General features: G+C 35.6%; 1 long non-coding RNA gene across 2 annotated transcripts in view; it reads right to left on the reverse strand.

Annotated features, from left to right (window-relative positions):
• The window catches only part of LOC134652873 (uncharacterized), a 257199-nt gene that overhangs the window by 25464 nt on the left and 207295 nt on the right, over positions 1 to 24440 (reverse strand). For both annotated transcript variants that reach the window (XR_010097222.1, XR_010097223.1), the window contains exon 3: positions 16354 to 16378. This is a non-coding gene — a long non-coding RNA (uncharacterized LOC134652873). The remainder of the gene's footprint in view (positions 1 to 16353; positions 16379 to 24440) is intronic.

Genomic DNA, 24440 nt, shown 5'->3' on the forward strand with positions numbered 1-24440 from the left:
ACCGACCGACTATTCAATTAAAATTGTTTACAATCGTGCTTGACATTGTTTCGCAATAGCATAATTAACTATTTTCTCTGCTAGCTTTAAGCGGCCCACGGATTATTAGTTCGGCGGACGATATCGGCCTGTCAGTTAAACGCAAAAGGTGACAGTTCCGAACAACGGACAGGCTGATATCGTCCGGCGAATTAGTAATCTGTGCCATCTGTGGGCCCCTTTAGACATCATGATCTCTGCCGCGGAGACGGAGCTAGGTCGGTCTTTTAGAAATGTCCAAATATCGGATGAAAAAATACGACCTGCAGAGGCCAGCCCAGACAATTTAAGCCGAAAAAAGGGTCAACCTCGGATTGACAGATAATAAGCTGGAAACTCATATATTCAATATGGCATAGGGTTGATAAAATATCTTGTTCAAGGTCAAAGTTCATATAAAACTGTTTTTCGCGACTATCAAGGTTTCTATTGCTCCAATAATAAAGGTGTATACGAGTTTCCAGCTTATTATCTCTCATTCCGAAATAATAAGAACTACGAGTTTGGTGAGGTGTGCAATAAAGAGTTTTGAATTGTATTGTATTGTATAATAATTTGCGTTCAAATACGACAAACAAAAGAAGACCTGTCATATCAGTTTTCTCACAACGCTCCAATTCTCCCCTTCACTTACCAATATGATATTCATCGGGAAAATATGTCTTTTACCTATAAATTCTTGAAATCAATAACCTGTCAAAATGTCAGAAACATCGAGAAACGAATTTGAATAGCGAACATTTTTAGACATTTTTTAATTAAGTCCAAAAGCATCGGAGATTTTTATTAAGCCAACCAAACATAGCAACGACTTCAGAAACAATCCTAACAATGTATAAAATGCTGGAAAATATAAGGGACGCGACGATTAAATTGGATAATTTGACAATATTTTTCGAGGAAACTCCCATTTTCCTCCTAATAAATCGATAAATGCCACAGTAGTTAGAAAAACAATATGGAATTTAACTGTATTTCAAATAAATTATATTTTACCATGCATTAAATAAAGCACCAGAAGATTAATAGACATAACATAGACAACAGTTATTTTTAGACAGAATTGATATTTTAAAACTCATATAAAACTATAAAGAGCAGGTTATTTGATTGTGACGTCACATGCTGGTGTTTCATATAAATTCCATAGTAGCAAAATCGTTTTGACAGTTGGAAAAAAGAAACTGATTTGACTAGTAAATACCCTATTGTAAAAAGATTCGAACAAGTAAAGGAGACGCTTTCCACATATCTATATTCGTACATTGACCCACATGATTACTATCTCTATTGTACGCGCATAATTATATTGCTGTCAAATTATAGGCTTTTTAGCATAAAATGACAGCGGTTAACAAGCGTGTGGCCGGCCTGTTGGTAAGCGAAAATCGTAGTAAATAAACCCTAGTCCATCTCGCTTGCGCTGATGTATTGATGCGATAGAAAGGGAATGCGATCGAGTTCACGCTGTTATTAACGTACATGTCAAATGCCAACTCGTGGTAGCCGTGGAATATTACACAGAACATTGAGCTACTGCTACTGTTTTACTGCGTTTCTCGCGCAAAACGATGCCGATGTGATATTTTAATTTAAGCAGTATTTTGTCTCAATAAAAATGTTTTATGAACGAACCAATGGGAATGATTACGGAATCTGTAAAATAAGGTAGAGTGGAAGTTTACTGGCAAATAATATAGAAGTGAGTAAAGCAAAGTCGCGGCATTTTAAAAGAACACTCAGGCCAATTCTAACGTACACTGATATCTAAGTGATGTCATTCAGTTATTGTTATAGTAATACATGAACGATAGCGAGATTGACTGAAATAAATAACTAAATAACATGATTCACTATGATGTCAGTTTTCGTTCGAATTGGCCTGACTAGCCTGCCTGATATATAAAATTGAATCATTCATGAATGTTCAGAGAATAGTATTCATCTGGAAAATAATTAGGTTTTAAGATTGTTTCTTGGAGCTGTAAAATCCCATATCAGTTTTATCTCAAAATTACATTTTTATAAACGAAAATGCTAAATAATAAATAAAATACGAGTGTAAAGAGAACGTGCTTGAAAACGAGCATATTTTCAACATTTCACAAGTTCAACGTGGCGTGCTAATTGGTACCTTTGTAGAATAAATAAAAACATCATTACAAAATGACTTCAGTTTCATAGGTACCTAATAACTATTCATTTCGCTCTAAATGTTCCTACATTAAAACTCTTTTAATTTTATGTTTGCAAATTTTAATGACACTCCGAAAGTAGGTTGTCTTTCAGGCTTTAAATTAGGTTAAAATCAATATTAAATTATAAATAATAACAAAATAGTATAATTATTATTGAAAAGATAACGTTTTCATACTTAATTCTCAAACTATTAAAATTGAAATGATAATAATCTTGTATTTAATTTCAATGCAATCACAATAATGAAAACTCGGAAAAATTGATTGAATGGTTAGACAACTTGTGGGAAACCGTTTCACAAAATTCTCAAATACGAAGAAATAATACATAATCAATCAAAATATTGCAAGAACAATTACACTCAATCTTAATAGTTTGACGTGTCGACTTTTGACGCAAATTGTTTATTTAAGTAGTATTTTATGCAACAGTTACATAATAATAAGGGTTTTTGGCACGGCTACGCCTCGTTACGTGACCTGCTGTTTCAAAACAGTCTAAAAAATATAATAAGTAAGTATTTTAAATAAAATATTCTATTTGACAGGAGCAAAATCGTATTGACGTTTTTAGGGTTCCGTACCCAAAGGGTAAAAACGGGACCCTATTACTAAGACTCCGCTGTCCGTCCGTCTGTCCGTCAGTCCGTCCGTCCGTCCGTCCGTCCGTCTGTCACCAGGCTGTATCTCACGAACCGTGATAGCTACACAGTTGAAATTTTCACAGATGATGTATTTCTGTTGCCGCTATAACAACAAACACTAAAAACAGAATAAAATAAAGATTTAAGTGGGGCTCCCATACAACAAACGTGATTTTTGACCGAAGTTAAGCAACGTCGGGCGGGGTCAGTACTTGGATGGGTGACCGTTTTTTTATTTGTTTTGCTCTATTTTTTGTTGATGGTGCGGAACCCTCCGTGTGGGAGTCCGACTCGCACTTGGCCGGTTTTTTAAATAGTGCGAGCAAAATATAAAACGCAATAACTAGATGTCGATAAAATGTTGACGTATCATTAACCACTGTACCTACTGTAATTTTATTATACTACCAATTAATCATGTTTACAAGAATATGAACTGAACACTAAATGTATTTTTAAAATCTGACATACATTCTTATTATAATAATCTTTTGTGCAAAAATTGATAAAAATGGTAATAATGGTCCGTTTCGAACTAATGAAATTACTAGAAAAGGGCCTTAAGATTGCTAATCATATCTTTTGGCACCCGTATTATCATCTAAAATACGCTAAAAAATTTCAAAAACTGCTGGCTGAACCCAGCCTTAAATAAGCTCATAATTCCTATCATTAATGATGTGCCTAATATGCAAAAACTGTAACACAAACAATATAGCCATTAAAATTCAATGACGCATGTAAACATTGCACGGGATAACTGCATATTTGCATTCAGCAATTAGCAATATGATTACATTTGTAATTGATTGAACGCTGATTGAATCAATCGTGATAATGTGAGGCTATTTGTTGATGAAAATTGTGTTTATCAATGATTTCACGTGAATTGTATTCGGCAAGTACCTATGAGTAATTTTGTGTGAAATATCGTTTTTATTTCATACTAGCGATCCGCCTCGGCTTCGCACGGGTAATTCAATCAATTTACACGAAACCTTTACAAATTATATAGCTAAATTTTGCTCAAGAATCACTATATTAAAACTTAGGTGAAAACCGCATGAAAATCCGTACAGTACCTAGTTTTTGAATTTATCGCGAATTTACAGACACACAGACAGAAGCTGTAGGAGAATTTGTTTTAAAATGTGTATTGATAAGAAACTTCTGTCTGTTGTATGACTGTACATAATTAATAATTAAACGCATGTAGTATTACTGATGCAAAATGCATTCATATATTGAATAACTTTTAACGGACAGACAATTGTTCTTTTACCCTAACGAAAACTTTAGTTCCCGATATAGATATATAATTGCTTACCTAAACGCATATGATGATATAGACACGACTCCAATTCTTGGCGAACCAGAGGTTGAATCAGTAGAATGCAATTTCAAAACTACTTATCTTACTTAAACTTTAAATTAAATTTAATGATTAAGTATGACGTTTAAATTAACACTTACATTTCTTCTAGCTATCTTAATCGTCTCAAAATAGACTCGCAACATTGTATTAGAACATTAAAACTCGGTCCACAATCTCCCAAGTTCATGCCCGCTCACCTAGACTCAAACAAAAAGTCTGGAAGTAATTCTAGTCTACTCAGGCGCCTTCATCACGGATGCATTAAACACGTACACGTTTTATGGGTTCTTGCGACACGTTTTTTTGTATAATTACATAGTTTTACTGAACTGGAGGATGTCTAAAATACTAATTAGTAAGGATGCGACGTAATTAACTATAAAAGGCATCGCATCACACAGATAAATGCCGTTACCAGGATTATGAACCCGCGACCATCGGCATCATAGGCAAGGTCAGCCACCAGGCCAGACAGGTCGTCACAATCTCATCATAATCAACATATAATCAGATAGATATTCATAATCTTATAAACTGTCTCATCACATACAGTCAGCAGCAATAGTTGCTAAGCGGGCGAGGTGTTCAAAATGACCTTGACGCGACTTTATTGTTAAGAAAATAAGAGCTCGTCAAGGTAATTTTGAACACCTCGCCCGCTTAGCAACTGCTGCTGCTGACGGTACAACAATGAGACAATAAATTCCTCAGAGCCGATTGAGCACTGAACAGAATTAGAATCTACTCTGATCGAATCAGTATTGAATAGTAATAGGTATCAGCTATTCCCGGAATGGTATGAATCGAACCGAGCTGTCAGTTCTGCCAATCAGGTGTACAATTAGTTAGCGAACAAATATAGTACGTTACTGTACGGGTCTGGAAATAAGGCATTGCCGGCAGGCTGGCAATTCCTGTTTTGGTTGAAGTGTGTTTTGTACGCGGCAAGAACAGTGGAGTTCAATGGAAGTTTGTAGGCCTAGGCCTGCAAGTGCAATGTTGCATGATAAGACTTGATAAAGCGCCCAGAACTTCATAATTTCGCAGTGTACCCCTGAAGACGATATTTTTCCATAAAATATTTTTGATATCATCTACTTCCAATTTCCAATCCATTCAAATGATACTAAACTTCAATATGGAATCGTTGTTTCCAGCAAAAAGGTTACAACGATGCTAGTATTTACTTAATTAGTAACTTCATAAAATACGTTATCGAATATGTCAGTATCAGGTCAGTGACAGCCGTACAGGGGTACAAAACAATTCTGCCGTAATCCAGGGGCACGCAACATTCGCCGTATGATGATTGGTGACGCGGGAAGGCCTGGCTGCCGTTTAATGAGACCACAACTTGGCCGCAACGAATCGCTCCCAGTTTCGTCTGGCAGGCTTTAATTGAGCGCTTTAGTAGTAAGGGCGTTCGCGCACGGGTTTATATAGTGCAATATGTGTTAGGGCCCTTATACGAGAACTAGAGATTTAGGGTTATACCAAGATAAGTCTGCAGTGATTTCGATAGCCTAGACTGTGCAAGTGTTATTTGTAACGTCAAACTTAGATGAAATGATGACGAATACATAAAACTTGCACACAGACCACACAGTCTGTGCTGTTAAAATCGTTGCAGAGTTATCTTGGTCTAACTTTAGTATTGTGTTTTATGATCATGTATTTTTTTATTTATTGCGTTGGTTGCGTTAAACGCAAGTTTGGCGAACCTAATATAGGTAAGTCTAAAATGTACCATATATAATTTTAAAATAAATTTTAAAAAACCGGGGTGTGACTTTTTTTTCTGTGCCATCCTTGTATCAAGTAGGTACGTTTTTATCATGACTATATATTTCCAATATTGATACTCTTCAGAAGCTTGTGAAGAAGCATCAACATACTAGAATGTATATAACGGGCCCATCGCGATTAATTTGTTACATGTTATAGAATGAAAGTAAAAGCATTGACCCAGAAATCAATACCAGTATCCACTACAAATTCTTAGTTTTCAAAAAGTGTGCAACTGCCTTTATTCCCTCTTCCGCACATTACAGTGTGAAATATTAACTGGCGCGTATAATTCTTACGCCAGGAACCTATTCATTCCCGGCCCTGCTACATCAAGACGGAAATGTCGTATCTCTATACGAATTTTCTGGTAACATTACGACGTTTTGGGTTTTAGACTGCAGAGAAGATTCTAGGAGCTTTATTTGACAACCGTGTGATCTGAAATTGAATATTTTTTAAATTACCTGCTTTTATGCAAGGGGACGTAAAGTTTACTTGAGAAAAGGTATAATTAAATCGGGTATTTACATATATCCATTTCGATTTGAACGACTAGTATTTTGACACAATTACTTAAAACGAAATAATCAAATTCTTAGTCAACGGTAATATTCAGTTCAAGTGGCTACTTTTTATTGCATCACATACAAAAGAAAAAATAACAATAGAAACAAGTGAAAAACGATTAAATAGATAGTTAAGCAACAGACATAAGCGCTATTTCATTATTAAGGCTTATTTTTTGTGGAAATATGCTGGGCAAAGGGCTCTTTAAAGAACGCCATGATTAACATTATGTGTATAAGTAAATAAATAATTAAAATAAAAATCTACTTACGCAGATAGGCCATCAATTCTTAAGACGACAGACGGACGTCTATCAAATTAAAATGTTGCATTGGAAAACGCGCTTTTCGACGAAATCGTGCCTTCCTAGAGACGTGCATCACGCATTGAGATTACACGCAATGTTAGACCGACCAGTGAAGGTTGAAATCAAGCAAAACTGTACTAGAAAATGCTCTAAAGCTCAAGTTACGTTGGACTATATTCATACGTCAAGGTCATGGCGTTAGAGACGAATGTTGAAATACTCTTATGAAATTTGTGATATGTATTTGAATATGAATCTTATCATTTACGCGATACAGTTCAGTTTACTTCTTCCGTTTTTATTATGGTACGAGTTTGCGAAGGTTATTGATATAAGGATGTAGTAGCGGAAGATTGATTAAACCTTCAACTGTATGTCAAAAAAATTGCTTTTAGTAAATTCGTGAGCCAATTACGGTTTGTTATTACTTATTAGATGGTGTGAAGCGTAAATAGGATCGAAATAATAAAAATATAATCGAGGTTACAGTAATTGATAGCTCAATAAATAAATAAGTACTTGTCGAAGTTATAAATGAACTAGCGACCCGCCCCGGCTTTGCACGGGTTAACAAATTATATATAAACCTTCCTCTTGAATCACTCTATCTATAAAAAAAACCGCATTAAAATCCGTTGCGTAGTTTTAAAGATCTAAGCATACATAGGGACAGACAGCGGGAAGCGACTTTGTTTTATACTACTATGTTGTAGTGATTTTAAAAATTATAATGTATAGGTTTTCTTTTTTTTTATATGTGGGTAGTTTTGCACATTGCAGGCAACCAAGAACCCGGAACTATTTTATTAAAATTAAATACCAGATTCGTATTCGTATTTAATTCGTTAAAATAGTTTTATTTCATTAATAAATATTGCGGTAACCGAAACAGCTCCTTCAATTTGAGTAGGTACTTTTCTTTCGAACTTATTAATTTTGAAACAACCATTTTCATATTATAAGTTACCTTCCAAAATTGGCAGTTAACATGATACTTCCCACGCCCGTTTCCGGATATTAAATTTCTAATTATTTACCTATAAATTTTAATAATTTCACGAGTGCAATGTTCCTTGAATGTTTTTAATAAGAATTAAGTGCCCTCTTAAGATTATGAAGCGACTTTGATACTAGTTTATATACATTTTATAATAAGTTAATTTTCTTGTCCAATGAATACATCCACATGTTGTTAGAAATTTTACCCGGAGCAAAAATTGTACTTTATTGGAACAGTTAATTATTTTCTTAGAAATAAAAGGAAAGTTGAAAAACTCACTCTCTCGGGCGAGTCTGTGGGTGAGTCTTGAAAAAGTCACAAAAGTAATTAACTAATACCTAACCCATGGGGCCTTACTTCCATACTAATCTAAATAAATTACCACACAACTATTAGCATTTATAGTCGTTTTCAGTTACTAATTGACTTACCCGTAATGAGCACAAAACGCTAAGTGAAATTCATGGGCGAACCCATTTAGCATTAATGAGCGGTAATAGAGAAAAAGTGCCGGACTAATGACCTAGTGCATGCTAATTGAGAAAATTATGCCACTAATATATCTCCGGCTAAAGGTAGCATTCTGATAGTGACTGCACGTTCCTGCTGCAGCGATGACGCGGGCGAAACCACTGTCAATTGCCTTGATAACACTGGAAAATAGTATTTTATGCAACCGTTGTTTAAGAGAGGTCAAAAAAGGCGAGTGGCGTGAGTAACAATTTAAGGCGATGCCGAAAATTGTTAATATAGACGCCACGAGTATTTTTTGACTCAGTTAAACAATGTTGCATACAATACTTTTTCTATGGCCAAGCACTTACTTTGAAATAAAATTGTAAATTTAACAAATATTTTTAATTCAAGAAGTAGCAAGTAGTAGGTTACGGGCGGGAAAAAAATGAATGAATGAATGAAATTAAAAAAAAGCGGCCAAGTGCGAGTCGGACTCGCCCATGAAGGGTTCCGTATTTAGGCGATTTATGACGTATTAAAAAAAAACTACTTGCTAGATCTCGTTCAAACCAATTTTCGGTGGAAGTTTACATGGTAATGTACATCATATATTTTTTTTAGTTTTATCATTCTCTTATTTTAGAAGTTAGGGGGGGGGGGACACACATTTTACCACTTTGGAAGTGTCTCTCGCGCAAACTATTCAGTTTAAAAAAAAAATGATATTAGAAACCTCAATATCATTTTTGAAGACCTATCCATAGATACCCCACACGTATGGGTTTGATGAAAAAAAAAATTTTGAGTTTCAGTTCGAAGTATGGGGAACCCCAAAATTTTATTGTTTTTTTTCTATTTTTGTGTGAAAATCTTAATGCGGTTCACAGAATACATCTACTTACCAAGTTTCAACAGTATAGTTCTTATAGTTTCGGAAAAAAGTGGCTGTGACATACGGACGGACAGACAGACGGACAGACAGACAGACATGACGAATCTATAAGGGTTCCGTTTTTTGCCATTTGGCTAGGGAACCCTAAAAATGAGATGTTTACGGTTCACTTATTTGTCAGAGATGACATTTAAAATAAGGTTGGCAACACTGTATTTCATTCAATATCTTTTAAGTGGTCATTACACGAAGTATCGTAAAATTGCCAAAAAGATACTGCGTGTATGCACAAATACTTTTTTGGGGAATAGACTAAAGACTTGTATTGACAACTATAAGGTAGGGTTTTAAAGGTGTATGCACGAGCCTTTAAATGACAAATAAAAGTACGGGAGTAGAAAAAATAATTAAGCGAACTAAATGACTGCCAAACTCATAGCTAGAAAATAACAGAACTTAAGTAGTAGTAGTAGTAAACACTTTATTGCACATAAGAAGTACTTAAGTTATGTTATACTTAATATAGAAAAACTTTTAATAAAGTTAGAGCGCATAACCCGATAACTCGAAAAAAAATTGCTGTATCATACGAATACATTTGAGAGGAACTTTCGGGGGAGGTGTAATGTGGTAAATGTCCACACTTCCATCAAACAACAGGATAGTATGTGTTGTATAAGTTTCGAGCAGGTGATGGGAGTAGAAGTTAAACACCTTATATGTGCTAGTATAAGAACGTATATTCTCTAAATGCCTGCCTATATATACACGTTAGGTTGCGCTGACACAAGCAATATGCGTTTATGTCGCAGTAAACCAAAGCGTTACTGCTAAACACTAAAAGTGGACATTTACCACATTACACATTTCTGCTAGCCATTTTGCGATGTTTTTCATGAAACAGCTTTAATAATTTAACGTTATTCAAATCCATATTGTCGCTTAAATTCGTTTAAAAATAATTGGCACAATGAAATTTGTTTGGCAGATTTGTTTGTTGATTGTACCTGTTTTGAGTTTTATGAACTTGGCATATATTTATAGAAATCGATATGTATTATGCCCTTATAGAGATCGATACTATATGTACGTAGTCTTCATTTTAACTGATATTGTTCCCACGGTACATAAACCGACGGATGTGGCCAACACAATTATTATAGTGCAAAACAGGTGTTAAAACCAGTCCAGGAATATTTTTATTGGTCACTATTTATATCCCGCCTCTGTTGTTGTCATCGCTGTTAGCTATACCGAGCGCATTGCCTCAATAAGTAGTACAGATATGCATTGGTAAAGTTGGAAAAGTTCTTGGAAATTCCCGGAAAAAATCATAGTAACTGGAAACTATAATTTTCGAAACGAAAAAGTTACGCTACTCGTACACAAATAACTATGTGTCGAAAGTTTTTCAATATGGAAATTTCGCGATTTTGGAAACTGTCAGACGGCATATCAGTACTCAGTCACAAGCGTCAAACGCAGCGTGCGGCAGGGCGTGCAGCCAGCGTCCAAGAGCTTTCTCAACAAAACCCATTCATGAAAAAAGCACGTAGGTAGTTCATATTGACAAAAGGATTATTTGTTACGTATAAGGTCTCCCCAGATATATCGATGATCGATGCGCAATCGGCAAAAGCCGTCGACGCGTCGGCAAGCGCCGGCCGATGCGAGCCGAGCCGAACGACGACTTTTTCGCTCGTATTGCGAAGACATAAAGCTTTTTCCTATCGGATTTTGCCGATTCCGCGTCAATATATCTGGGAGACCCTAACACTGACGGTCACGTATATCTGGTCTGGTCTACTCCACTCTCAGCCAACCAATAGGAATACAGTGATCGCAAACCCCGGTCGTCGACATCACAGGATGCGCCTGCTTATCTTATTGAAGCCGCGAGTGGCTTTATTACGTTTAAATTTAATTTATGGTGCCGATTCCTGCATTGATGGGTTGGATATGGGTGCATTCGGTTTATTTTTGTTTGATTGTTTTAAAATCATCAAATTCTCTGATGACTTCATACAGTTGTTTCTATTATATTCGCTTTGCGTACCAATCGTAGAATATTTTGATATATGATTTGAAAACACAATTTTCACAAATAGTCGAATTTGTGATGTTTTCAACTTTTGTTGATTAAAATATATTACATAATTAAACAACACCTTAATATTATCAACGAAATAAAACTATTTGAACGGATTATACTATTTTCACATGTGAATATAAACAGACCATGATCCACATACGTAAAAATATTAAAATAAACATATTTTTTGTTATTCACTAGACGAATTCCACTGCACCGGGGCTAGTACAGTCAAGTGGGCAATGCATTCATTTTTATAACAAGTTACCTGAGGATGCTTTAAGATTACCCTTTCCAGCTCTTAAGAATTACTTAAAAAAGTCATTGATGTTAAAAGCTTATTACAGAGTCGAGGACTACTTGACAGACAAACATGCATGGTCCAAACCAGAAACGAATAAAAAGTAGTAGCAATTAAAAACATTGTATTATGTATAGAGTTATAGGTGACACAGCTCAGGTAAGCAGGAAAGCACATCAAATATTATATGTTGGTAATTCATAATAATCAATCAGATTTATATAATATGTTTCCCATTTCTTTTAATAACTTTATTTTCTTTTCCTTTTGTAAGAATTTGATATGTTTTCTGAAAGAGCTACGAATTTGTATGATTCCATGTACATACGTATATTTTCTAAATCAAATTTCTATTACACCTTATGTGTATAATTGCATGAATTCTATAGTAATTTAAATGGTATTTTTTTTCCTTATTTTCTCGTAATGCATGTTAATTATAAGATGTAATTATTTTTGAAAAGATGTGTCCCGCCGAGTTTGTTGCCGGTCCCATATTGGGATACCCTCCTCCAATTGAGGGGGGATTTAAATCTTCTCGGGGCAGAGGTGTAGGGTTGGAGCCGGTCTACCTAGCTTTATTTGACGTTCATAAGCGCATTGTAATTATGCCTACTTGAATAAACTATCTTTTATCTTTATCTTATCTTTAAGTGTAAAAATATGGGTGCACTAATCATACTAAAAAATATGTCCCATATCTCTTATGTCAGCGAATGAAGAACTATGGGACATATTTTTTAGTAAGTTGTCTACACCCATATTTTTACACCTTGACTGTACATGAAACTATGCGAACCAACACACCCGTTAATACTCTACGTTTTACAGCTATGAAATTGCATCAATAAATGTCGATCGTGTTTGATGTCTTAATGCGTCAACCATTTTACTTGGACCCGTGTCAATCCTAGTGTTTCCCGTGTTACTGTTGAGTTGTGGGATTTAGTGATGTACCATTGCGACAATATTTTGGGAAATATGAGAATATTTTTTTATATTAAAGGAAAAATTTAAAAAATTACCGCTACGAGCAAGGAACTTGCGACCTTTCGGAACACCGGTCCGGTAGCTCTTAAATCTTAACCAACTGAGCTACTGAATATATAATATAAAGTAGGCGTCTCAAAATATAAGTACCTAACATTTAAAATTACGTTAATGCTGCATTTCGTCAGGTGACAAGCAAAACTCACTAATTAGGTACTAAAAAAACCGGCCAAGTGCGAGTCGGACTCGCGCACGGAGGGTTCCGCACCATCAACAGAAAAATAGAGCAAAACAAGCAAAAAAAAAACAAGCAAAAAGACGGTCACCCATCCAAGTACTGACCCCGCCCGACGTTGCTTAACTTCGGTCAAAAATCACGTTTGTTGTATGGGAGCCCCACTTAAATCTTTATTTTATTCTGTTTTTAGTATTTGTTGTTATAGCGGCAACAGAAATACATCATCTGTGAAAATTTCAACTGTCTAGCTATCACGGTTCGTGAGATACAGCCCGGTGACAGACGGACGGACGGACGGACGGACGGACGGACAGCGGAGTCTTAGTAATAGGGTCCCGTTTTTACCCTTTGGGTACGGAACCCTAAAAATATTTAAACAGAAATTAACCTTCTTTTAGTATACTATATGGTTTACTATGGAACTTATGGTGTTAATTAGTGAGTTTTGCTTGTCACCTGGCGATTTATTCCTGCGGGCTCAGCACGGTTCGATTTTTATCGGCTATCACTATGCCCGTCACTTTCGCACTTACATACTTGTTAGAACGTGACGGGCATGGTGACAAACGATAAAAATGCGACCGTGCTACTAGGGCAGGAATATTTGCCGCCCAAAATTTGTTAATTTTATCTCTACGTACACATTGTGCCCCTATCGCCATATTATTCGAATACACCGTATATTTTTTAAGTATTTGAGAATATTCCCGAATACTATGAAATATTCTTGAGATTATACCCAAGAGAAATATTCCCACATACCCGCGCATCACTACTCGCATCATATAGGGGAGGTAAAGGCCTCAACACACTGGTCGCGCTCACCACTACCGCAAAGCTAATCGTGTCGGACGAACGGTAGGATGGGCCGATTGCGGTGTGGACTAGTGCCCTAATTTCTGTATCCACTTTATCAATAACCTGTCAGTTGGGTTTCACTGATACTGGGAAATTATTGGTTTTAAATGGGTCTCATTGCAATTTAACGGCTCGGAAAGTTTACCCGACCACGGATAAGGTTATGATTTTATCCGTTTTTATTGAGTATAGTTAGAAATTTTAACTAACTATTTTGGCTCAGTGATCCCAAAATAATCTTGGCCTCCGAAACGAGAGCATGCCACCTGTCCTAGCCTACCCTGCGCAACTTCCTGGCAGTTACTGGGAATTTTCAAAATATCCGAATTTGATGAGCCTGTCCCGAAAAAAAGTACCTATGTCATCTCACGTTGAGTAACGAACATACGTTTTCGTCACTCAGAGGAAGATTTTCTTAAGACTAGGTATGGTGAAATTGCGCATATACTTATTGTATCTTAGAATACTCTTATCTACTCGTTACATTTTATAAAAATCGGACGAAAAAAAAAACAAAAACCAAATAACTATCTGTCGATTGGCATTCCGATTAACTTAATGTGACATCACTTCCCTAAAATCCACAATAAATCAGAAACTTCTAGTTAATGGAAAATTATAACGGGCAATATGGGTCAGTTTCATTAATTTTATCTCCGATTTCCATCGAAGGGTTTCCCATTAGGCACAATGCCCCAAATGATATCGGGGCATCATTGTGCCCAAAGGTTGGGGCAAAAAGGGAAGTATTTATACTAGGTATTTCCTGCGGTTCGCTGCTTAGAGTGCAATTAGTTTGTCATGATTAGAAAAACCTGGCACTCTGGAACCCGGACAATAATGTGCATGGCATTTGCAATGACGAAGTGTGGCCATGTCCTCTACTATGATATAAATATAAAATATGATGTTTAAAATAATCTCCCCAAAATTTGGCGGTGCAAAGCAATTGAGTAAAATGGAGTTTCTTTTGATAGGTATGTTTTTAGGGTTCCGTACCCAAAGGGTAAAAACGGGACCCTATTACTAAGACTCCGCTGTCCGTCCGTCCGTCCGTCCGTCTGTCACCAGGCTGTATCTCAAGAACCGTGATAGCTAGACAGTTGAAATTTTCACAGATGATGTATTTCTGTTGCCGCTATAACAACAAATACTAAAAACAGAATAAAATAAAGATTTAAGTGGGGCTCCCATACAACACACGTGATTTTTGACCGAAGTTAAGCAACGTCGGGCGGGGTCAGTACTTGGATGGGTGACCGTTTTGTTTTGCTTGTTTTTGTTGCTTGTTTTTTTTTTCATTTACGTTTAGAGTACGTATAGCAAAAAAAAACGAATTGAAAACTTATCAAATCGTGAAAGTTCACGATTCTGCACAAACTAAATATATTATTATCAGATTTGCACTAGTTTGTGTTATAGCTTATTAGGCGTCATTTTCAAAGTGATACTAGGTACATGTCCGTGATTGTACTCTTTTGTATAATCAACTTTTACTATAGACGGAACTCTAAAACCACAAAAAGAAATCCTGGTCTCCATACAATAACAAAAGTTGCTCACAGTAATGAGTACAGTTGCATATATATATACGTACATATAATCCGATTTCCGTCAGAGAAGGGTCCTTTTGCTTTATGTGCATAAGGACCTTTCCATCAGAAAAGGACCCTTCTCTGATGGAAAGCCATTGTATCGTCTAAAAAATCCAACCCCGTATTTCCCCTAAAAAAGTCTGCATCCCTAACGGTTAGCCTCGTTCAGGTCAATTGATTGAATTCGTGGCCGATCGGCCGTCACTGCCGACGGCCGATTAAGGGCCGAAAAAAAATTGACATGAACCTGCCCTTTATTGAAAATGCTTAATGGCGTTTCCCTCTTGTCTCGTCCAATCTAGAGCCGTATTTCTATGGCCTAGCGAGCGGTAGACTCAAAGTCGACGATATAAATGTGCTTTTATTTTTTATATACTCTTTTACTATAATTTTCAAGTCTAGACTAGTGTTGGTTAAGACTCGAGTCTTTTGAGTTCTCTGCGAAAGACTCGACTGTTTCTCAGTCTCATAAAAGTCGAAACTCGAGTTCTTTTAAAATTGTTAGAGCCTCGAGTCTTTCGTAGAGATCTGAGTCCTTTTTTAGAGAACGCTCTATATTTTAAGAAAAAAAGTCAAAATACGTTAGATAGATAGGTTAAATACGTATTTGTACACCGTACGCTTATTGATTGTATTGACTGCTACTAGTATTTAGATAAAATCTAAGTACAAAATTGTTGACGGAGTCTTTATTCAGAGGCTAAAAGGTTGCGTGAATTGCGCTTAAAGAATTCTCAAAAGCACTCGACTTAAAAGACTCTGAAGTTTTTGTTAGCGCAGGTCTCATAAAAACGAGCCGAGGTCTTCAAATTTAGACTCAAAATATACTCGAGTTCTTACGAACACTAGTTAAGGCTTGTTATAGTTTATCTGACTTACAATGTTAAAAATTTATTTTGCTTAGATTTTTTTTTGGGTTTATTTTATTTTTATTTTGACTTACAATGGTTGGTCTGCGACGGTAGTTTATTCGGCGATCAGAATCAAGACGATGTGTTTTTTCGGGAACTTACCTTTATGTCCACTCCGCTCACGGCTCTGTGGACAATAGAAAAGTCATATTATTGATGGCCATTGACGTACTTTAGTAGGTTTATATATTAAATTGTAAGTTTAGGTAAACATTGCTGTGTCCTTATTTAACCTAATATACTCATAATGGGGGGTGTAAACCTTTACCATTTACTTTTAGTCACTTTAGTCTAATATAATGGGGTGCCCATTAGCAATTATCATTAGCAATGGGTAGGTACCTATTAATTCAATGTTTTCTACCTTCACTAAAGATAACCTTTTCTTTACGTTTCTTCAAAATATTCCTTTTTTGTTGTGCCATGCCATCAAAATGCAACTTATAGATTAAAATTATTTAATTTCTAATACACACTCTAGCCCATAACTGCAAGGCGTTTTTACATACAAAAAACCCTCTTAACTGCTTACATTTTCCTCTAAAAATAAGAAAAGTAAGTAGTGGTAATTAATTTTAAGTACTTACCTAACTCAAACGGTTTGAAAAAAACGCATTTAAGTGATTTGCATGACCGAAGTGATCCCATAAGTGCTCCGTGAACAAAGTTTCGTACGGACACCAAAAATGATAACAATAACCGCTGCATTCTTCAAAAACATTTTTTCAGCAATTTTTTTATAAAATACAACTAACTGCAACTAACAAACTAAAACTAACGTATTACAATTACTTAGAGAAGTATACGGTCTCCAAAAAGTCACCCTCACGACAGTATATTATCTATTCCACTCGGTTCCGGCCATAAATCCCATGGAAAAGATTCGCGCCACCGCCTGCCAGTGAGCTGTTAATGAGTAAGGCGGAATGCCAAAAAAATGCCACCAGAGCCTCTTGATTTATTGTAAATTGCTTGGCCATTCTGTTTTCAGCTAAAGTAACATGTTTTGAATTTTCTGAATTTCGTTCGCTTGGAGAATTTTCGTTTATTGCTGGTATGTAAAAGTCATTTCTAATCCAAAGGGCCTATAAATTATTCCGTAGCTGAATTCTTGGATGATTAGCTCGACGATTAAATATTATTTTTATATTTTTATGACAATGTTAGAATTTTATGGTTGTATTTTTCTTTGTGTTAATGTATGTATTTATGTTTGACATCCATCTTGCATCTATTTACCTAATTAATGTGTAATTAATACAAATAAAATGAATATGAATATGGTATGCCAACTGACTTCTCGCATTGGGCGTTATTAAAATCTCAAATTCATTCATTTCTAGTTTTTAATTTCTTTTAGTAATACACTGTATATATCTTGTTTGTAAATAAATGATTATTTGCTAATTAATGATATTAAATTAAAGATTATTATGTTTATCAACTTTTAACCTTTCAAAATATTTATTTTTTCGTGGGTTGAAACTTCAGTTGTATTGTATAGAACCTAAAAAATCGTTCTCGAAAAAAAGCCAAGACATGAGCTAGACCCCGGATTCTTGTCGCGATCACGTGACAAAAGGGTGATTTGGGGAGTAAATGGAATGGTAGAACAAGATAATACTTAAATTATAAGATAACATAAAAAAGTACGTCATATTTTTTTGGTATACAATTATTTCGTCCCACTGTTCCATTCAGGAAATGGTATATATAATATGTGTATATATTAGAATTAACTATTATCAATGATAATAGTTATCTTATAATTTAAGTATTATCTTGTTCTACCATTCCATTTACTCCCCAAATCACCCTTTTGTCACGTGATCGCGACAAGAATCCGGGGTCTAGACATGACTAAAAGATTGGTCAGGATCATTAATAGTTAAGCTTAAAACGATCACATGAAATACGATTTTTAGCATAATATGCCATTTTACACCCAGAATCGTCTTAAGCGGATTTCACTATAAATGTTTTAAATAAAGCTGCTTGCCATAGTTTTTGCATTCAAGTAATTTTTCTTGCGAAAATACCTGTCTGACATCTTCAAGGTATAAACAGAAATGAGAAAACCACTTGTTTAAATTTAGTTCAGAATTTGTGCTTCAATTCATAACATCCATGCAAGATTGAGAAACATTCCTATTTTGGCCAATAAATTGCTTCTATCATGTAAATTGGCACGATTCTTGTTGAGATTTTCCCATATTTGTTCATTCCGTTCCATTACCTACATATATTTACGCTCTTTAAAGTTCAACCAACCAATGTAACATTCACTAAACATTCAAATAAAATAAATTAATTAAAAATTAAAAAACACGACTGCAGTTTAAAAGCGAACTGAAAAGCTAGAAATAATTGTTAGTTATGTTAGGTACTCAACTTAATGAATGTAAAATAGAATATAAGTGTTCAGTCAGGGTCATAAACAGCAATCGGAAAAGTTTAGGCTCATTTAGGATCGTGACTGTACCTGCATATTTTATTTCGATTGCAGTCGGGGACCTGTGAATGGGAAAATTTCAATATATCAAGGTCCCCGACTGCAATCGAAATAAAATATGCAGGTACAGTCACGATCCTAAATGAGCCTAAACTTTTCCGATTGCTGTTTATGACCCTGACTGAACACTTATATTCTATTTTACATTCATTAAGTTGAGTACCTAACATAACTAACAATTATTTCTAGCTTTTCAGTTCGCTTTTAAACTGCAGTCGTGTTTTTTAATTTTTAATTAATTTATTTTATTTTATACATTTTAGTGACCATTTAAACCAACCACATTTTCTATGATTTAAGACAATTTAGTTGCTTCAAGGAGATTTCATCACGTTGATCTTTGATATGTTAGCATAAAACGTGCTTAAAAACCTGACTAGGTCTGGTTTGACCCAAAAACCAGACGTATCGAAAAGTGTTATATGGCTTAATATTTCTGCAACTACATAATTATTTCCTATTAGTTGGCTTTCGGCCTTCGCAATTAAGATACTTGGGGAAGCTGCAGAAAGCGTGCATCTTTCTTACGCTCCAGGCCTTCGGCCCTACGCGAAGCTCGGCCTTCGGCCTTCGCAATTAAGATACTTGGGGAAGCTGCAGAAAGCGTGCATCTTTCTGCGCGAAGTTCGGCCTTCGGCCTTCGCAATTAAGATACTTGGGGAAGCTGCAGAAAGCGTGCATCTTTCTTACGCTCCAGGCCTTCGGCTCTACGCGAAGCTCGGCCTTGGGCCTTCACAATTAAGATACTTGGGGAAGCTGCAGAAAGCGTGCAGCTTTCTTACGCTCCGGGCCTTTGGCCCTACGCGAAGCTCGGCCTTCGGCCTTCGTAATTAAAATACTCATACTCACTCATACTAAGGAAGAGCCCATCTGTCTTTTAAGTTTTACTTACGTACGTACTACGTACGGACACAGCTATAGGTACTACAGAATGAGAGATGAATATCATTATCTCATTCTAACAAATAGCTTTGTCCCTACTTACGTAAGTAAAACTTACAAGTGTATCTCGGGCTTTATATAAAAAATACGTATAAAAATATACGGTTATAATGACACTTTGTTCCGTCGGTGCAGAGTTGTATCTGAAGACGGAGTCTACAATCTCAGACTCTCTACAAAGAACTTATTTACACTTTTCTATTCCCTTAGCGCAATTTAGAACATATTGGCTTGGTTTCAAAACAAGTAAAATATGATTAATATATATTTTTTTATGATCAGCGGTCAAACCACTTCCTTTTAATATCCCAACAATAGGATAATATTTGGTTTTATGAGATTGGCTTTTCTTAATATATTTTGTTAATTCTTACTTTCTTAAAATTGGGCTTAAACCCTCATATTGTAGTATATATTATTGATCGTCTTTCAAAGCGCTTCATTTTGATGCCCTACTCGATGGGTTTGCAAGATATTTTTTTCTTAAGGTTGCGTAATATGGCGTATTAAGTCCGCCATATTGATTTTGTAATGACGTCACATAGCCTATGTCACCCGGGATGACGTAAGGATTCTAATGATATATCATACATCTAAATCGGTTAAGGCATTCTGAAGTTATCGTGGAATAAAGAAACTCACATACATATATACATACAAACATGAACGCTGAAAACAATACACTCTTTTTTTTGGGCAGTCGTGTAATAACAAAGTAGGTAAGTACTATAAAACCTATTCATTTAATAAGATTGCTAGTTATACAAAAATATAGTGTAGAACAATACAGGAATGAAATAGAACGGTCTATAAAAGGTCAGCGGCCGATAATTTGATTGTACTAATCCTTTCCAAGCCGATACTGGGTAGGTACGGTAGGTACGATCAATATCAATGCGGAAAAATATTCCATTTGAATTAATAGGTACGTGTCATTTAATGTTGTTGCTTTTAGAAACTCGTACATAAAGGAATAGGTTTTGTTGGATAATAATTCAAATTATCAAATTAATAAACTGTACATTTTAAAACTTAGTTATTACAAAGTAGTTTTTTATAACATAGCAATCGAGCAAGACGAATCACCTGATGGTAAGCAATTACCATCGCCAATGGACACCTACAATATCAGAGGCGTTAAAAGTGTGTTGCCGGATTTTAAGATTGATGGCCTTAAATTCGGTTGTCCTTTTCTGTCACTTCAACATTTGTACTAGTGACAAGAGACAGAACATGTTTTACTACAATTTTGTATAATTTTATTAATAAGTCTGTATACCTATCAAACATCGCAACTGTCAATTAACTCTTAGTCATGTCATAGCACGGCACGAGTATCTTGTTTACTGCATGTGCATACATGTAAGCGTCTAAACTTTGAACGCACTCAAAATGCTCAAATTTGAACTTTATACTGTCTCAGCTAAGGTAGGTTTTCCATTAAATTCAACACCTAAAATCCAAGCGGTTTGCAACGGCCTAATGGGCGGGCGTAACGAGAAAAGCACCCTCGAGACGCCCCGAGCTACCGGGAATGCAGTTAGGAATGAAACGAGTGTGGAGAGGCCTTTACAAGATCATTGAATAGACTCGTCGAGTTTTTCAATATGATTGCTGATTAAAAGGCTAATAGCGCTTATTCAGAAGGTAATCGTAGAGCAAGTATAAGTAAAATATCAGTATCTCTGAATAGGATGCAAAAATGCAAGTTAATCTAAAGAAGCGGAAAAAAGTAAAGAAGTACGAGCCTACAGAAGGTCACATTGCCATGGATTTTATAACAACTCTAGTGTTTACGATATCAAGTTGCCAAAAGGAGATAAGGTTGATGAAATATAAAGTGAGCTGATCTCTTGAAAAAGTTTCAACAAGATCGGCTCACTTTACGAGTATAGTTCGTTAACATTACCAGGTTTTATCAGCAGGATTTCAACCCTAGCGTCCCACGTTCCTAATAATAGTACAAATTACCTCCAATTAAATTTTAATCATTATTAAAATAGGGTTGCTTTTGTTTAGTTTCGTTCGATTTTTAAAACGAAACAAATTCAATTCTATTTCCTAATTTCCTAATATCGTTGATTCAAATCTGACTGTCATTTTTCTTGCACGGTGGGCAGCTAGAGGTTAAACCCCAATCGCAATTTGTCCACACATGTCCGCAATTATGAATCATCCTCGTCGGAACTTGGAATAAATGGTCCCCCCAATATAAGAGTCCGATTGGGGGTCGGAAGTGCTTGGTCGGCGCCGCTTGATTTATTGCAGCGGAGCGACGGATATGAACCGAGCACGTTGAAATCTCCGCGTCACGGACAAGGGACGAAATGTGAGCGAATCGCTAACGGCCTGGCCACGACATTGCGCGACTGGCTTCGGCTAAGGCGACGACCATAGGGAACGAAAGGCCCGATCGCTGTGTCTCGCTCCAAGCTATGGTTGTCGCCTTAGCTGAAACCAGTTGCGTAATGTCGTGGCCAGGCCGAAAAGCAAATAGATTTGACTTGTAGCGCCGCGACGGATTTGAACCGAGAACATTATTGGAATCCCAAGTCAAGGCCAGAGATAAAGCTAGTCTAGCAAATTACCAGGAGGAATTTGAAGAAGAGAGAAGAGTAGGTAGAGAATTCATTCAATCCGCACAAATAACTGAGTATTTGCTTATAATAGTTTGCGATGAGTAAACAGTTGAGGTTACACACGTCCTACTGATAAAATAATTCAAATGGCTTGGATAACAATAATACAAGAAACAAATAAATAAAGGAAAAGGTAATGTGTAAATATGTCAGCACTAAAGCTCAAACAAAAAATACTAACTGCGACTACGAAATAAAATTAATTATTATCGCTCACACTTGACACTTGGGCGTCATTCCGAGGCGTTACAATGAGAAATTTCTCATAAAAATTGAAAGAAAGCCTTGCTTATGAGAAAGTTATGTAGATTTTCAAATGTGTAGCAAAACCGCATTTGTTTTAATGAAAGCGCTCAAGGCTTTCATTTTATACGAGGAAAGAAAAATGTACCTATATGTTTTCAGGGCAAATATAGCAACATTTATGATTTACTGACCAGACAAACAAATATACCTACATTTATGATTTAATCAAAACTATAATTGGATCTTTTCAAATCGAAAGTGAATAGACATCAGAAATCTTTTAGGTAAGCATGCTCCTAACTAGATCGCATCGGCACTTACCATCAGGTAAGATTGGGGTCAAATGATTGGCTTACCTTAAATTAAACCAATTAAACTATTATAAAAAAACAACACACATGTAATTGGAATTTTCGTTTCAATGATACCCCAATTTTTCCTTTATACAACGTAAAGTGCAACTGTAATATACAAAATGTTACCACTGAACCAAGTTAGAGCAACTAGGTACCGACTACTGCAAATTGAATTGAAATCCGTAAACAAATTTTCTGAAATCGCCTTTTGCATTAACTAGAACGTCGAAGGGAAAACGAATTGAACGGCATTCCGTTTTATTTCATTTGAGCAACTTCGGTACCGTACGTGCTATTCATACTGACCTAAATATTACGTACGAAGTACTGGGGGGAAAGAACAAAAATTCGAAGAAAATCCTATTAGGCGAACGTTGGCGAGAAATTGTCTTCATTTTTGCGAAACGATTGTTCGTGATAAATTCGTTATGATTTTGCTATTTACGAGTTATTTCGACAGGTGCTGTAATGTTGCAGGGTTTAATTAGTTTTTGTTACAAAATACGAATCAAACAATAAATTAACGATTGTTAATAAGTAGTTAAGAGTACTGAAACTAAAACAAAAAGAAATACTATAATCGAAGACGAAAAACGAGTAAAGTCAGATAAATACGTTAGATTATTTTAGAGAGAAGAAGAGCCAGGTGGAAATTCTTCAGTGAAATTTAAAATTCAGGGGATTAATTTTTGTCCAATACTGGTATCAAAAGGTAATTTTAATCAACTTCATTGTATCTTTTGTATCATTGTACCTTCCTAATAATTAATGATCTTAAGAAAATTCATTTTCATTATTAGGAGTATTAAGTCTTCTTAAATAAGAAGACTTAATACTCCTTTACCTTACCTCGTTAATCAAACAGAAACAACATCACAAAAGCTTACTAACGATAAGTGGCAGAAAGGAATCTATTCTTATACTTCCCTCGCCATACATAAATGATGGATGATAACTCAGCTACAGGTAAGTTGTTCCATTTTCGTACATGTTCACTTCTTCCTTATCCTGAATCCTAAATCATTCAGAGAAACACGAAAAACAGATTTTCCCTGTCATTTCCTGTTTTAGAAGCCAATAAAGCACCCCTCATGATTTCACGGCGTAATCTAATATCCTTGTAATTTTCATAAGATTTCTATTTCCTTGTTCAAAATTTAGCAAATTGAACGCCGGTAATAAATTTTGTCTATCGGTAGATAAATCACGACGAGACGAGTCGTGTGCCTCTCTTTTTACACGGAGCTCCATCAGTCTATTAGCTTTGACATAGGAAAATGCTAAGATTTATATGTCTGCAAATACATTTTTTATGATGCGATCCAATTTCACCGTAAATTTGATTGACCACCGGCTTTTCTTTCAAGACGTTTCACTTAGTATGCTTTCGTAAGTGATTTCTAAATACTATATACAAATTTGTAATCTTCTCGACGTTGGCTTATTTCTTAGAAATTTTCTGATTAATAAATACTCGAGACGATAAAGAAATGT

Source organism: Cydia amplana, chromosome 12 (genome assembly GCF_948474715.1).
Source record: "Cydia amplana chromosome 12, ilCydAmpl1.1, whole genome shotgun sequence".
NCBI lineage: Eukaryota > Metazoa > Arthropoda > Insecta > Lepidoptera > Tortricidae > Cydia > Cydia amplana.